Source organism: Tympanuchus pallidicinctus, unplaced genomic scaffold (genome assembly GCF_026119805.1).
Source record: "Tympanuchus pallidicinctus isolate F22 unplaced genomic scaffold, pur_lepc_1.0 scaffold10, whole genome shotgun sequence".
NCBI lineage: Eukaryota > Metazoa > Chordata > Aves > Galliformes > Phasianidae > Tympanuchus > Tympanuchus pallidicinctus.
The window spans coordinates 3,930,664-3,944,242 of record NW_026294619.1 but is presented as its reverse complement, the minus strand read 5'-3'; the positions used below and the strand labels follow the sequence as shown (position 1 = coordinate 3,944,242).

The 13,579-nt window shown below is 44.1% G+C and overlaps 1 protein-coding gene across 21 annotated transcripts in view; it reads right to left on the bottom strand.

Moving 5' to 3' along the window:
- Window positions 1-13,328, bottom strand: part of ZBTB20 (zinc finger and BTB domain containing 20) — a 466,833-nt gene extending 453,505 nt beyond the window's left edge. For 17 of the 21 annotated variants that reach the window (XR_008211397.1, XR_008211398.1, XR_008211401.1 and 14 more), the window contains exon 1: window positions 12,989-13,125. The gene's annotated coding sequence lies outside the window, so the exon portion shown is untranslated. The other 4 variants (XM_052704477.1, XM_052704493.1, XM_052704410.1 and 1 more) reach the window with 2 other exon arrangements.
- Window positions 13,329-13,579: the final 251 nt, after the last annotated feature.

Below are 13,579 nucleotides of genomic sequence, written 5' to 3'. Positions count from 1 at the left end.
TAAAGTCAAATATATAGATGTCAAAAGAGAAAGTACAGAAAAGCAAAAGCTTTGTAAAACAAGCAGAGAGCAAAAAAAGATTTGAAGTTCTGTAGTTTTTTGCACATGGCAAAGTGGGCATTTGCCTACGTGTTTCCTGCACTGCTCCTTTCCTGGTCTCTCGATACAGAATTAAACTGAGAGCACTTCTGAGTAGACACAGAGTCTCACCCACTCTGGTTAATACTGATTCAGCCAGAAATGCAGCTCACTCACCCAGGCTTCCCAGACATTCAGAAGGAATGCCCTGTCAATCTTTCTTCAAGTTCCCAAGATGCACTTGCCTTGTGGATCCCTAAGTATATTTGAAGCTTTGGAAAACAGAAGAGCCAAGGAGAACTTCCCCCTAAGCACATCAGTTAGTCCCATCATGGTAGGAGGAAGAGCTACAAAAACATGAGTTCAATAAAATGGTTAAAATAAATAAATAAATAAATAAATAAATAAATAAAATAATAATAATAAAAAAGTATCCATTGGGTTTGCTAACTTAATGTTTACACAGCCATTGGCACTTTAATCCACCTTTTCCCAAAATCCAGGTAGATTTATATGGTTCATAACACCTCAAAGGAAAAATGGAATGCCATATAAAGCACTGTTTCGGAGTTGTGAAGAATACACGTGCTCTAATTATATACAGCAAATGTTGTATCTCAGCAAACTAGAGAAAGAAAGAAACATACAAACAATGACGTGGAAGCTCAATTATGTAAGTAAATATATAAGGGTGGAAATGCTCAATGAGGAAACAAAGTTGCTGGTTTTTATTGAGATAGCAAGCAGAGGCAAGCATGTAATGTGCAGAATTTCCCTACATCTGAGTTCAGAAGGTAAACCGGATCTAAGTGTCCTAAAAGGTGTGAGCATTCAAATGCAGTTGTCCTGAGGAACGTCTCTCATAGGACCAGTGCTACAAGCAGAGGCAAACGAATCTCAGAGACCATTCAATCTATGAAACGGGTCATTATGCATAAATGAAAGGATAGCAGGGAAAAAACTCCAGTGAGAGAAAACTAACAAACAAATAAGGCATTTATTGGCTTCCCTGTACAAAGCAGCTTGATCAGCCTCTCTTGAGTGGGAATTCTCCCAGTAAACCTGGTCTCTTCATCTCCTGGATGAACCATTTTGTATCTACCAAAAGTTATGGCACGCTGAGACAATCTGAGAGTACTTAAGGAGTGCATTTGGCATCCAGACCAGCCTTGAGATCCAAAGCTCTTTGTGTCCTTCTGGAGGTTAACAAGAAGAGGTTTTTGACTCCATCCTGGCTTTTATAAGCTTCTTGAGGATTACTGCAATTGGAGATCGCATATTAAAAAGCTGGTTCATCCATTTCCTAGAAGGGACATTCACTCACTTTGCCCTTTGATTCTTGAAATATGAGATATGCCTGAGGAGTGCTCTTTGTTAGAGCATCTCGCAAATATATCCAGTGATGGTAAGTCCACATGTGTCTGATAAAGAAAAAGCCTTGCTGTGCATTCCAGCCTTTTCTTCTGTAAACATACTAAACTAGATGAATTTGGCTCTCAAAAGGAGAAAGTATTAATTGTGCTGGCTAATAAAACTTTCTGTTGCCATCCTTCCAATCAGTAAACATTAAATTTGGCATTTGAGACATGGGAAAGAAGAACAAAATGAAAACTTGCCTGCAAGTTTTCAAGAATTCAGATTTGAATCTCATTCTCAGGAAATAAAAAGTTAAATGCAGCTATTTGCTGCACAGTTTTCAGGTTGAATGTATGAACAGCTCTGTTCTTTCCCTCACAAATGCCTCAGCAGTAACACATTTGTGCTCTGCCCAAATCCAGTACTTGCAAGCTTCCATTATTACTTGCATATGCCTCGTTTCCACTGACAGTTTATACAGACAAGTAACAATCCTCTTCAAATATGTGTGTCCAAAGAACCCTGAGGGGCAATCCTCTCTCTTACTTACTGCAGCTCCCATTGAGCTTACTAGCAGTGATGCAGACAAGCAGCTATACACACAAGAAGCCCAGAACAACATGACTGTTGGACTGTACTTTTGTCTTTATTTGCAATACAGAGCTTCAGTCTCCTTCTTATGACTATTTCATGAAGCCAGCAACACCACTGCTTAATTCAGCAAGGTGTAATCTTTCCCTATAACTATTAATGTGCATAGAGAGGTGACATATTGGTACCATTTTCAAACACCTCTTTCTTGGGCAGAATCAAATCTAACTCAGTACCTTACTGGGACAGATCTCAATGTGATAAAGCCAACTGGAAAACAAAAGTTACTTGTTGCTTACAAGTCTTTGAAGTTATACTAACTGAGCTAACAGAGTAATAATAAATAATTATACAATAAGCAAACAAAATAAGATTTTTTTTTTTTTAAATTCCACTGTTAAAAGTAAGATATGTGGGCACATTAAATGTGTTTGGACTTGATTTCCAGTTACAGTAGAGTCTTTTTATCTCACTCTGAAAGTACAAGACTTCTATGGCAAAGAAATTGCATTATGACACCACAGTGATGTAAAAGAAGTATTAACAATTTTAATATGGTCAAGACTCATTTGAGCTTCCTTTGTCCATGGAACATGGTCTTTACTTTTCCAGGTCCTATCTGCTCATACAATAAACTGAGGAAGGAAGGAAGGCATCACTTCCTCTTTCTCTCCCATGCCTCGATAGTTCCTGATTTAAGAAACTGAAATCATAACATTAACTCAGCTACTGGAGCTAAGCAAAACTAAACTGATTACTTTTGTTGAACACTGTGAGATATCTGAATACGTTTCTTCAGAAACATCAAGTGTTATTCATCCATATCAGCAGCCATATGTGGCTAAACTATCCTGGAATCTTATGTAGGCATTCCCTTCCCCAGATGAACTCAGCTGCTCACTGCTCACTGCTGGGAACTACCGGAGGCACTCCTTTACCTAAAAAGCCCAGGAATGACTTAGACAGAACTGGCACTTCTCTTCTTTGGGCAATGAGAACAAAGCAAAACAAAACAAAACAAAAAATAAAAGAACAATCACATGAGGTTTTAGGTTAAAACTTTCACAACAACAAAATGATCAGCAACAAAAAGGCACCTTGTGGATATTAAATTATTTGCAGACTTTGCCTGAGTTTGATGAGAATAATCACCAACACCTGAAAGTAAGCATTTTCATCGGACCTCGTAAGCTTGAATTTCAAGGAACAATCTGGTAAGAATCTTTTTAATACACCTATGTGTGCTGCCACAGGGGAAACAGTATTGAAAACAGCAAAAATGAGGTCAAATTCAGCAGTGTCGTCCCAGAGAAAGCTTCTATCCTGGCCACGATCATTTGTAGAGTACCATGCATCATCTTTACTGCTTCAGATAGACGCCAACTACAGACAGTAAGCTAGAAATACTAAGCTAAAGTTGGCTCTCAGCTCAGTGCTGATCCTTCTAGTTTTTAAGCAATTACTCCACTTCTACACAAACATAACTTAAGGCAAAACATGAACCATAAACTTTTGAGCACATACACAGACATCCAGAACTTTCACATGGAATTCCTTATCCCAAGAGCACGGTCCTTTCAAGATAACTGCTGTATGATGATTATTCCAGTTCACCGCTCCTTTGAGGGAGAAGAGAAGAGCCATGGCCTCATCCCACCCCACTGTGGTTCGGTTCAAACCAAACCCCTCTGCTAACATTTCTTCCCTTTCCTGCCAGTGGGACCAAGATAGCCCCTCTTTTTGCATGAACTTCAATCTTTTTGTCCTCATTTTCTTTGAGCAGCTCTGCCCCCTGCCTGTGTCTCAGTTTTTATTTTTTATTGCTCACATTGTCCCAACCCCCTCTCCTAAAAGCTCCACGTGTATCTTTCTCCCATATAGAAGCCAGCGTTCCGTAGTAACATCACTCAAACAGATTTCAATAACCCTTTAAAGCTTTCAGTCAACAATGCTTCTAAACAACCAGTCTCAAACAGAGAACTCCAGAAATGTTCATTTTAACTCATTTCCTCTTTATTTTCCTTTTCTTTTCCCTCAAAAATTTAAAAAAAAAAAAAAAAAAAAAAAAGAAAAGATGTGAAGTGAAAATTGTTTGGTAGCAGAATGAACTTGTCCCTGTGGCTGGTGGATACAGAAGTGATCTAGACAAGATGTCTCTCACTCCACCTGGGCCAGTTCTGTTGCTAACAGTAATTTGGTTAGGGCGATCTAGGGATGACTGCAGTAGCAATATATGGCTCACAACTCATTCAAAATTCACCTGAGATGGTACAGTCTGCATGCATAGGGCTAAACAGTTACTGCCATCTCTACCACTGAAGCAAATGCCAACACTTGTCTCCATGTGGAGAAAAATTCTCAAAAAAAAAAAAAAAAAAAAAAAAAAAAAAAAAAAAAAAAAAAAAAACCAAAAAAAATCAACAAGCAGGACCTCAGGTGTACGTTCTGCTTGGATGTGCCAAAGAACCTCCAGGTTGCCCAAGGAGGCTGTGGATGCCCCATCCCTGAAGGCATTCAAGGCCCGGCTGGATGTGGCTCTGGGCAGCCTGGTCTGGTGGTTGGCAACCCTGCACATAGCAGGGGGCTTGAAACTAAATGATCATTGTGGTCCTTTTCAACCCATTCTATGATTCTATGATTCTGTGAGAAAGACTACATGTTCAAAAACTTGACTAAGGAAACCCCATTAAAGTGAAGAAAAAGGCTGCAATGCACTTCTAGGGCAATAGGATAAAAAGTAGAGAGGGAGAGATTATTGACATGTTAAAACTAGTTGATAAAGCGGTGGCTACCAATCTCCCAACTGCTCTCAGAAATAAATAAATGTCATTATCCTTATCTTCAAGACATAGAACTGAGAAACTGAGAAATGGGGAGACTTGTTGAAAATTGGAAAATAAACTATAACCAAAATAAGACTTCTGCGTCCACCATCAGTGGGTTATCCTTTCTAGTACCTACGTACTCGCATACATTGCTCCAGCTACTACGCTGCAGTCTCACTGCCATTTCCCATACTGCTCTGTGCCTCCGTGCTGAATAAAATATTTAACATCTTTGTACATAGGTTAAAAAAAATTGCCTAAAAACTATTATGAAAAGCTTTGAATGGGATCCCGTCTCCTGTAAAAAGGGACTCAGAGATTAGCAGGAAAAAAAAGCCTTGCACCAGAGAAAAAGCCTGAGCTTTCTCTTGCCGAGCACAAAGTATAGCAAAGCCAAATGTACTGCAGGAGCACAACTGGCTTTTAACCTCATTCAGGAGCAGCTGCTTTCACAGCAGCAAAATGTTTCAGGCTGAGCTCGACTGACTTAGTGGATAAATGATTTGAAGTTGATATAGCTCAGAAAAGACCAACTCATTTAGGAAATGTCAGTATCTTAAAAACGCACTTTTACTATCTGGTTGGAGCAGGTTTTGAAGCTTTCAGAACTTGGCCGTGGCTCGGAAAGGAAAATAAAAGCAGCGTTTTTATGAAATGCTGGAAAAAAACAAAACAGTGTTTGGGCTTCAAGCAGTTCGCCGTGAGTCAGCAGAGGCCGGGCCTTTGCTGAAAACGTGTATTGGTCCTAATCACATCATTAGCTTAGCACTAGCAAAAGGTGCCAGATTGGTAGCCCCAGGCGCTGAATTCTCTATTTATCCCCAAAGCAGGTACAGCAGGAGGGCAAGTCATCTCCATACCAACCCCTGCTACGATTCCTCATGGCAAGGGACCTGGTGGAGGGTGAGCTGCTCTCGGCGCTGCTCCGCTTTCCTGATGTCTCTGCTGTGGCTGCCCACACGGGGCCCAGCTCCCTGCTTTATGTTACAGGAGGATGGGTTCCTAAAGTGCAGGGTCTATGCAAGGGAAATAATGGAGAATCATCCCATGTGCACCCTAAGAGACACGCTGAGAAAGAAGAGCAAGGAATGATTTTCTTTGTATTCTATTCTGGCCATCTCCAAACAAATGAATACTAGGAAGACCGATGAGGCCAGAGAGAGTCAATGTTCTGAGTACAAATGAGATTTATATGTGGCTTGAGTCACTCCAGCCAATTAGCTACCCACCAGGCTGTTTGGTTTATTGTCCCTACTGGGTAAGGATTTAATAAGCAGCCACCTAGATGGGCAGTGTGAGACTCACAGAGAGGAAACTTTTCACTGTTCTACACGGAGAACTCGAGCCCAGTCCTGCTGCAGCTCAGCACGGCCGACTCCCACCAACATGCCTATGGCTGCAAGATGAGGTTCCTCATTATGACAGTCCTCAGGGGTGAAAAATACGGGAAATACAGCACAGTATTTCACTATATAATTACTGTGTCAGGAATCTTCCACACATTCCAAATATTCTAATGGAATTAATAAAGCTCTCTCCAGCTTTTTCTCCAATACGCAGCCTTATCCGGAACTTCAAAGTGCTTCATAGTATGAAAGTACAAAATGCTGGATTTTAAAAACAGATCTACTGGGGAAAACGCACAGTGCAGGGAACATATGAAACAATTGGGTCTATGTTTGGAAAAGAAATACAGATGCATCACAACGAGGAAGGATGTTCGAGAGCATCCCGAAAAAACAGCCGCTATTCACGCCAAAGGCCAGGATGAAGTGGGCACAGCGGTACAGAGCTGACAGGCAGATTTAACTGGGACAGAGAGAGTAGGAAGCAGCCAAAGCCTTAGCTGCACCCAGGCTTCTTCAGATCCTACATACACTGTAATGGACGATAAAAGCACCGGCAAGAACATATCTAAAACTCCTTCAGAGGGGAAGAATCCTAGAGGAAGCAGCAGTAAAATGGAAAATTCAAACTTCTGGGAAAGGCAGAAAAAAAAAACGCCTATCAAATATAAGCGAGACTGGAAACAAAGCAAAAGAAGTCTGAGTTAGTGGATTGAGATTTCATGACCATGCTCAGTGTGTCATGCCAAGTATATAAGGCTGTAGCACACTTTGTATGAAGGCTTCTCCTGCAAATACAGGAGAAGAAGAGAGCTCGAAGCCATTTGCTTACTTAACCCCAGTTTTTGCAGGGTGCTGTCCTGGCAGGCGTGGCTGAGACTCCTGGGAATTGCATTCGTTCGTTTTGCAGAGCCAGCAGAGGGAGCACAGTAGCAGTTAAACATGGTTTTCTTGTGCCTGAGCCTAAACAATGAGTCTGGGGGGCCGTTAGCTTGTTTGGTTTTGTTTTATTGTCAGCATTCCTCTCAGTCACTAACACCAGTGACTCACTTAGCTATCAAAACTTCTAGGAGCCAAAGCCATGAAGAACAGTCTCTACGTCCACCCTGCATAAAAGCTTAGAGAAGCTTTACCAACATCTTTTTTCACTCTTTCCCATATCAGCCTCCATCTAATCTGCTCCTGACTGCCTGAACACAAAGTCCCATGTTGCCATATAGCCATGACTCCCAAATTCCAGCACTGTGACCACCAACTTTCTAGCCAGAGTAAACGGCATAGGGAACCCTGAAGAGGGAAGAGAAATCAATAATTAACTTTCAGTTGGCTGAAAGGAAAACTCTGAAGTCCATAAGGCAACTTTCCCAGTCTCACTTGTGCATCTGCAAGAGATGGATCATACTTTCAGCTGTCAGTGATCAGAGAAGTAAAATATTAGAAAGTAAGTCTTTTGGTTGGGAAAAATAGGAAAAAAAAAAAAATTAAAAAAAAAAAAAAAAAAAGCCAGTACTTTCCATGCTATGTTTACCTCAGAATCAAATGGCACCATACTGCCTGCATTTTTAGCTCCACCACAACCCCAAGATAAATTTACTACGGAAGCATAACATTAAGAGGTCATCTACAGACGTGACTTACAGAATGGCAATACTTCTGTCCTGCCAAATGTTTCCAACAGATAGAGCACAGACGCTCTGCAAAGGGTCACACGCCCTGTCCTGCCCCTTCAGGTTTCCTTTCCTCTTCACGGCAGTCATGAAGGATTTTCAGTACAACAGTATATAGTGGCAATATTCAAGCTAGTATCAAACTGGAGGAAGTATGTGCTGGTTTGAGCTCAGCTTTTGCACTGCTAACACTCATGCAAACTGGCTGGAGAATGGAGTCTGTGCTCACTTCACAACAGCACAAGGAAAGGTGTATAGCACTGCACTAAGAACGAAGTGCTGAAGACGCTGCCAGTGCTTGAATTGGCAGAACTCGCTTCTTGTGGAATGCTTCTTTTTGCTAAGGGGCTTTGAGGAGCAGAGCCGGGTTGCAGCAGAGCAAGTGAGGTCAGACTGCAGCTCTAGCAGCCCTAACACCTGCCTTCCCCGGGGCTGGTGGGAAGGGACCCCTGCTTGGCACCACCACATTTCGCTCTTTGTGCTTGCACGCTCCGTGGCCTCTCTTTCCATAGTGCCACCTAGTGCCGGCTCCGTTACTGGCTTGCTTTTTCCTACTGTGAGCATCTGCCCCACAGGACAGGCTGTGACCCAACACTCTCGCCTCACCAAAGCCAAACCCCAGCCATCATAGGAACAGCATATTTTTTAGAGGCAGCCCTATCTAACCAGCCCATTCCCTCGCTGCTGTACTTTAACTATTCAAGACACAGAGGCTGCTATGTATGGGGCAGAAGCTGTGCTTGTTTCCTTCCCACTCCATTGTAGATGTGGGGCCACCAGCAGCGTCTCACCGGCGTCATATCCACCCCAGTGACCACTCCAGCAGAGCAGCTCCCAGACTGAGCTGCCACCAGTATAGATAGGCAAAAAGCTTTCATGGGACATGGGGAAACAGGACACCTGAGCCATACAAACGTGGAAATGTGGAGTGGAAGTAAGCATTCCAAAATGCCACTTACCTCTTAAAGAGGACTGGATTGCTGCTGTCAGAACCAACTGCTAACTTGTAAGAGAAATAATAGCAAGAACACAGGCAACACTGTCAGAGCAAAAACTGTCCCAGACGAAAGCTTTTGCCTTTATTCACTCCTTACTGAAATTCTGAACAACCCATGTAAATCTGCTCAAGTTAAGACTGTACAAATATTACCACGATACTTTCAAACTTCGTGCACAGTTATGCACTGCTCTTTACCACGAGGAGCTGGGATTATTGGAATGGCCAGATGAATAAAAAGCCAATTTATTTTCCATAGATGATGCTGTTTGTTTACTTTCAGAATTTTCGTGGGCCACCCTCAAGCAATCAATGAAGTCAGTTTCACTTTGATTTGCCATCCTTTTCTCTCTGCAGCACGGACTGAACTTGCCGACTCTACAGAGGGAACAAGTTATTGTTTAAAAACAACTATTTCCAGTGCTTTATTTCATTTAAAAAAATCTTAAAAAACGTTTATAGGGCTTGGGTTTTCTGAAAGTTTTGCTAAAGAAAAAAAAACAAAACAAAACAAACCAAACCGATGAAGTAACCTGAAGTTAAATTTCAGTGTTTAATTTTCCATCAACATTTACAAATCTCTTTCAGGCGGAGCTCTTTACCACACAGATCACCCTGTAAAAGGGCCCTATAAAATGGGACAGGAGTGAAACCGGCTCAGATCTGTAAGGCCACAGCATGCCATCCATTTCTAAACAGAAGTCCTATTCAAACCGTGCTGCTAAAGACTCATATGGCCTGCAAAAACAAACGGGATTCTCTTGAAATGATTTAAATAACAATTTATGTAAGACCGTAATCTTTCTTGTATGGGATTTGTAAGTCATCCCACAGAAATCTGTAGTGGGGGACACTGTTCCCTATTTACATCAAAGTTTTATATAAATAATAATGCATTTTTCTAATTTTCTGCAGCTGTTTTCCCTTATGAATAAGCCGGGCCTATGAAGAAAATGTGAAAATAAGAGAACCATGAGCAATATTTACAATAATGATATATCCAACTCAGGAAATTGCTACAACTGCCTTTATCAAAATAAACAAACCCCGTATTTTTTCCTCCTGTAAGAGAAAAGCAAAATCCTCCATTATTAAAATTAATTTGGCTCGCTATTTGTTTGGTATTTGGATCTGACCGCCTTATTCCCCATTTTTGGCCTCATTTGGGGAAAAAAAAAAAGCAACAAACCAGCAAACCCACAACAAACAGCGGCCCAAACCGACACACAGCCCCAGCTGCCTCGCTCTGTCTCACAGGAGCACACACGCAGCCCCGCTCCAAACTGATTCTGGCCACAGGACACGGCGAGGCACAAAACCACCACTCTGGGGCACTACCTTGGTGTGGGGGTGCTGGATCACTGTCTGTTCTGCACCGCACAACGCACATCCAGAGCCAGGCAGTTCCAGGAGCACCGGCCCTGCAGACCACACCGTCCCGGGGCTTGGACTCGCTGGGTGCCAGCCCCAGCATCGCACGCTGGTTTGAAGTTTACTGAAGCATGCTGCAGCCTTTGCCATTGTGCCCAGTTTGCAGATGGACTTTGTGCCATCAAAAGGGCGAAGAGTTTTTTTTTGTTTTTTTTTTTTGTTTTTTTTTTTAAGAATAAGCCATTTCAAAGTAAATTGATTCCTTCTACTGAAAAAAGTTTTTAAGATTAAAGAGACTTTGCTGCATACAGAAAAACATTTCTCCTATTCCAACTCTTTCTACGCTCAAATGTTTCTTTCCCTGTAGGGGTGTTCTAAAATGCAGAGATATATCACAGTCATTCTAAAAGTTATTTGAAACATTAAGGTGAGGCTGGGCTTCTGCTAAAGGGTGAGACCCCCAGGGCCAGGATTGCTGCCCTCCAGTGGGATGCTGCCCACCTGCTCAAGTCCAGAAGACGCACCAGGAGCCCAAAAGCACTGCCATCCATCCAGGGAACATCCCCAGAGAACCCACAGTCACCCCTCCTGAGGCCACATCAGCTGTCCCTCTGCAGGTGACCACAGTGCCTTTGGGACCCCACGTCCCAGCTTCAGAGCTGGAGGTCTGAGCTCTGGGAGGAGAGGCAGTGCAAAGCCATGAGTGCACTGGAATTCTATCAACAAAGTATTAATGTAGAAGCCTGAGTGAAAAGCAGAAAAAGAAAAGAAAAAAAGAGAAAGAAAAAAAAAGGGGGGGGGGGGGGGGAAAAGCAATCAATGAATGCCATTCCTCAGCTAAGAGACAAGCCACCAGTTCTTGGCACAGTGATAGAGAAAACCTTGAAAAGTTTCGCTCAGGTTCTGGAATAAAGCTTTGGATAAAATGGAGCAAGTAGTTTGAGCGGTTGTCGTGCCAGTGAATAGATGTGCTGCTCTGGATTTCAATTAACTTAGTTTGTTCAGCGGGGAGGCACTTCAGCTGCAACCGGGGAGCTGCAAGTTAAAGGACAGCGAGAAAAACAGTGCAACAACAGCCACAAAAACCTGTTGGCAGCAGAAGTTTGCACTGGCTGCAAAAATAAATAAATAAATAAATAAAAGAGGGATTTTTAAGAAATATTTTTAAAGGATTTGAAGGTTTCGGAGGATCTCCGAAGCAGTCCCAGGTGGGTTGGGAATACTGCTCTATGCACTTCTTTGTGCTAAGAGGAAGGCCTAATGCATTTTTTTTTTTTTTTTAAGAAGTCTTGCTATTAAATAAATTATTTTCTCTTTAAAAAGGTGATTGTTGTTATGGAGAGACCTCCACCGATCAGCGTCCATTTTACATAATTACTTCGGGTTCTCCAGAACATTTTATGTAACTCACTTCCACGGCTGCCTCTGTCCTTTCTCCTCTCTCTCCGTCACCGGCAGAGCAGCAGCTCAGCCCTCCACCAGCACTGACAGGAGCTCACATAAAAGGACCATTTCGAATGGATCACTGTGAGCAGCCCTGAGAACCCACAGTAAATCTGGGCTCCAAAACTCGACAGTGCTCAGTGGCAGACGAAATGCATCATACATCCCTCCCCAACCACAAAAAAATAAAATAAAATACAATAAGGATTAATTCAGAGGAAAGCTTCGAGGTCTGAAATGACAAATAAGCAGGAATATTTGCTCAAATTTAAAAAAAAAAAAAAAAAAAAAGGTAAATAAATAGTTACTCGTGCTGGACAAAATGGCTTGATAGATTTCATAATTTGCCAAGCTGTAAAAAAATATCCCCTCCCTTCCCCCTGCCGTCCCTGCCGGCACGGACGGAAGCGCGGAGCAGAGGGTGGGGGGCAGCTGAGGATACCAACTCCCTCCGCCAAAGTTTGGGGTCCTTCCGAACCCGGCGATGCCTCCATAACGTGACATCAGCTCCGAGAGACAAAAGTTGCGATCTGCGTCTCCTTTCTGCCCAGGAAAGGAAACTGGAAAAATACTAATAATGAAAAATAGACGTTAAAAATACCCGAGAGGAAAAAGTCGATGTACGATCACCCGAATTAACCCCCTCCGCCCCCGCAGGCAAACAGACAAACAACAAAACCTCCGGATAAAGCCCTGTCAGGAGGAGTGGAACCTGCTTTCTCCGCTTTCTCTTTTCTGCTTTTATTTTAACGCATGACGAGCCTGGACTTCAAACTTATAGCCGACATATAGCCACACAACAAAGAGTCCCCGTTCACCCCCGTCGCCGGCGCTGCGGGCAGAAGTCGTCGGCAAATAGTAATAAAACCCATTTAGCGGTAAATAAGGAGGAGATGATATATGGACGGACAGATGGAAGTGCATAAACAGAGGAGGAAAGCGGCGAGCCGGGCGGGGAGGGCTGCTCACAGGAGTGCGAGATATTGATTTACTTGGAAGCGGTGTTGGAAAACAAACGCATTTGTTTCCTTCGCCATCGGGGAAAAAAAGAAAGAAAAAAAGAGAAAGTGATTAAAGTGAATCGCAGGGGGCACACCCTGAGATAAGTGGAGGGGGGAAGCACGTTTCCAGGGGTCAGGCCTCGGCGCGGTGGTCCCGGCCGCGGGCTGGCACTGGGCTCTGCCAAACTTGCATCTCCAAATTGAAGCCCGGGTGGGGGGCCGGAGAAAGAAGTGCCGCCGGGCGCAGCGGAGCGGGGCTCGGGCTTCCCCCCCCCGCCCCCCCTCGTTTTTTTCCAAAAGTTGGCTGGCCTACCTTGTTCCCCCGTCCTCAGTTTGCCTCCTCATAGCCTCCGTCTCCCCGGCACTACAGCGCGAGCGCTCCCGACCGCCTGCCTCCCTAATGAGTCCATTTTCCTGCTCTCGATGTTGTGTACACACACACGCGCTGCAACCTACCTTACAAAAACCACAGCGAGAGGGAGAGCGAGAGCGAGAGCGGGCGGGCAGAGGGAGCGGGAGCGGCGGCGGGGGGGAGCGGAGCCGGGCGCAGACAAAGCCCTCCTCCGGGGCGGCCGACGGCCCTCCTTCCCCGCTCGGCCGCCGCAGCAACAGGTTGGGCTCCGGGGCGGCCCCGCCGCACCTTCCTCCCCGCCGCCCGCCGGCTCCTCTCGCTGCGGGCAGGGAGGTGCGCGGCGGGGCCGGGCGCGGAGCTCGGCTCCCTAGACAATAGGGGACGGCGGGGCTCGGAGAGGAGGGACCCTGTAAACAATCGGACACCCCCTCCCCAAATACGTCCCCGCGTGGATCGAGAACCTTTTCCCCAGCATCTGTAATAGCGTGCTTATGTCTGAACAGGTGCAACGCATCCGGCGCGCGGTGTTCCGCGAGCAGACATCAGTCTCTC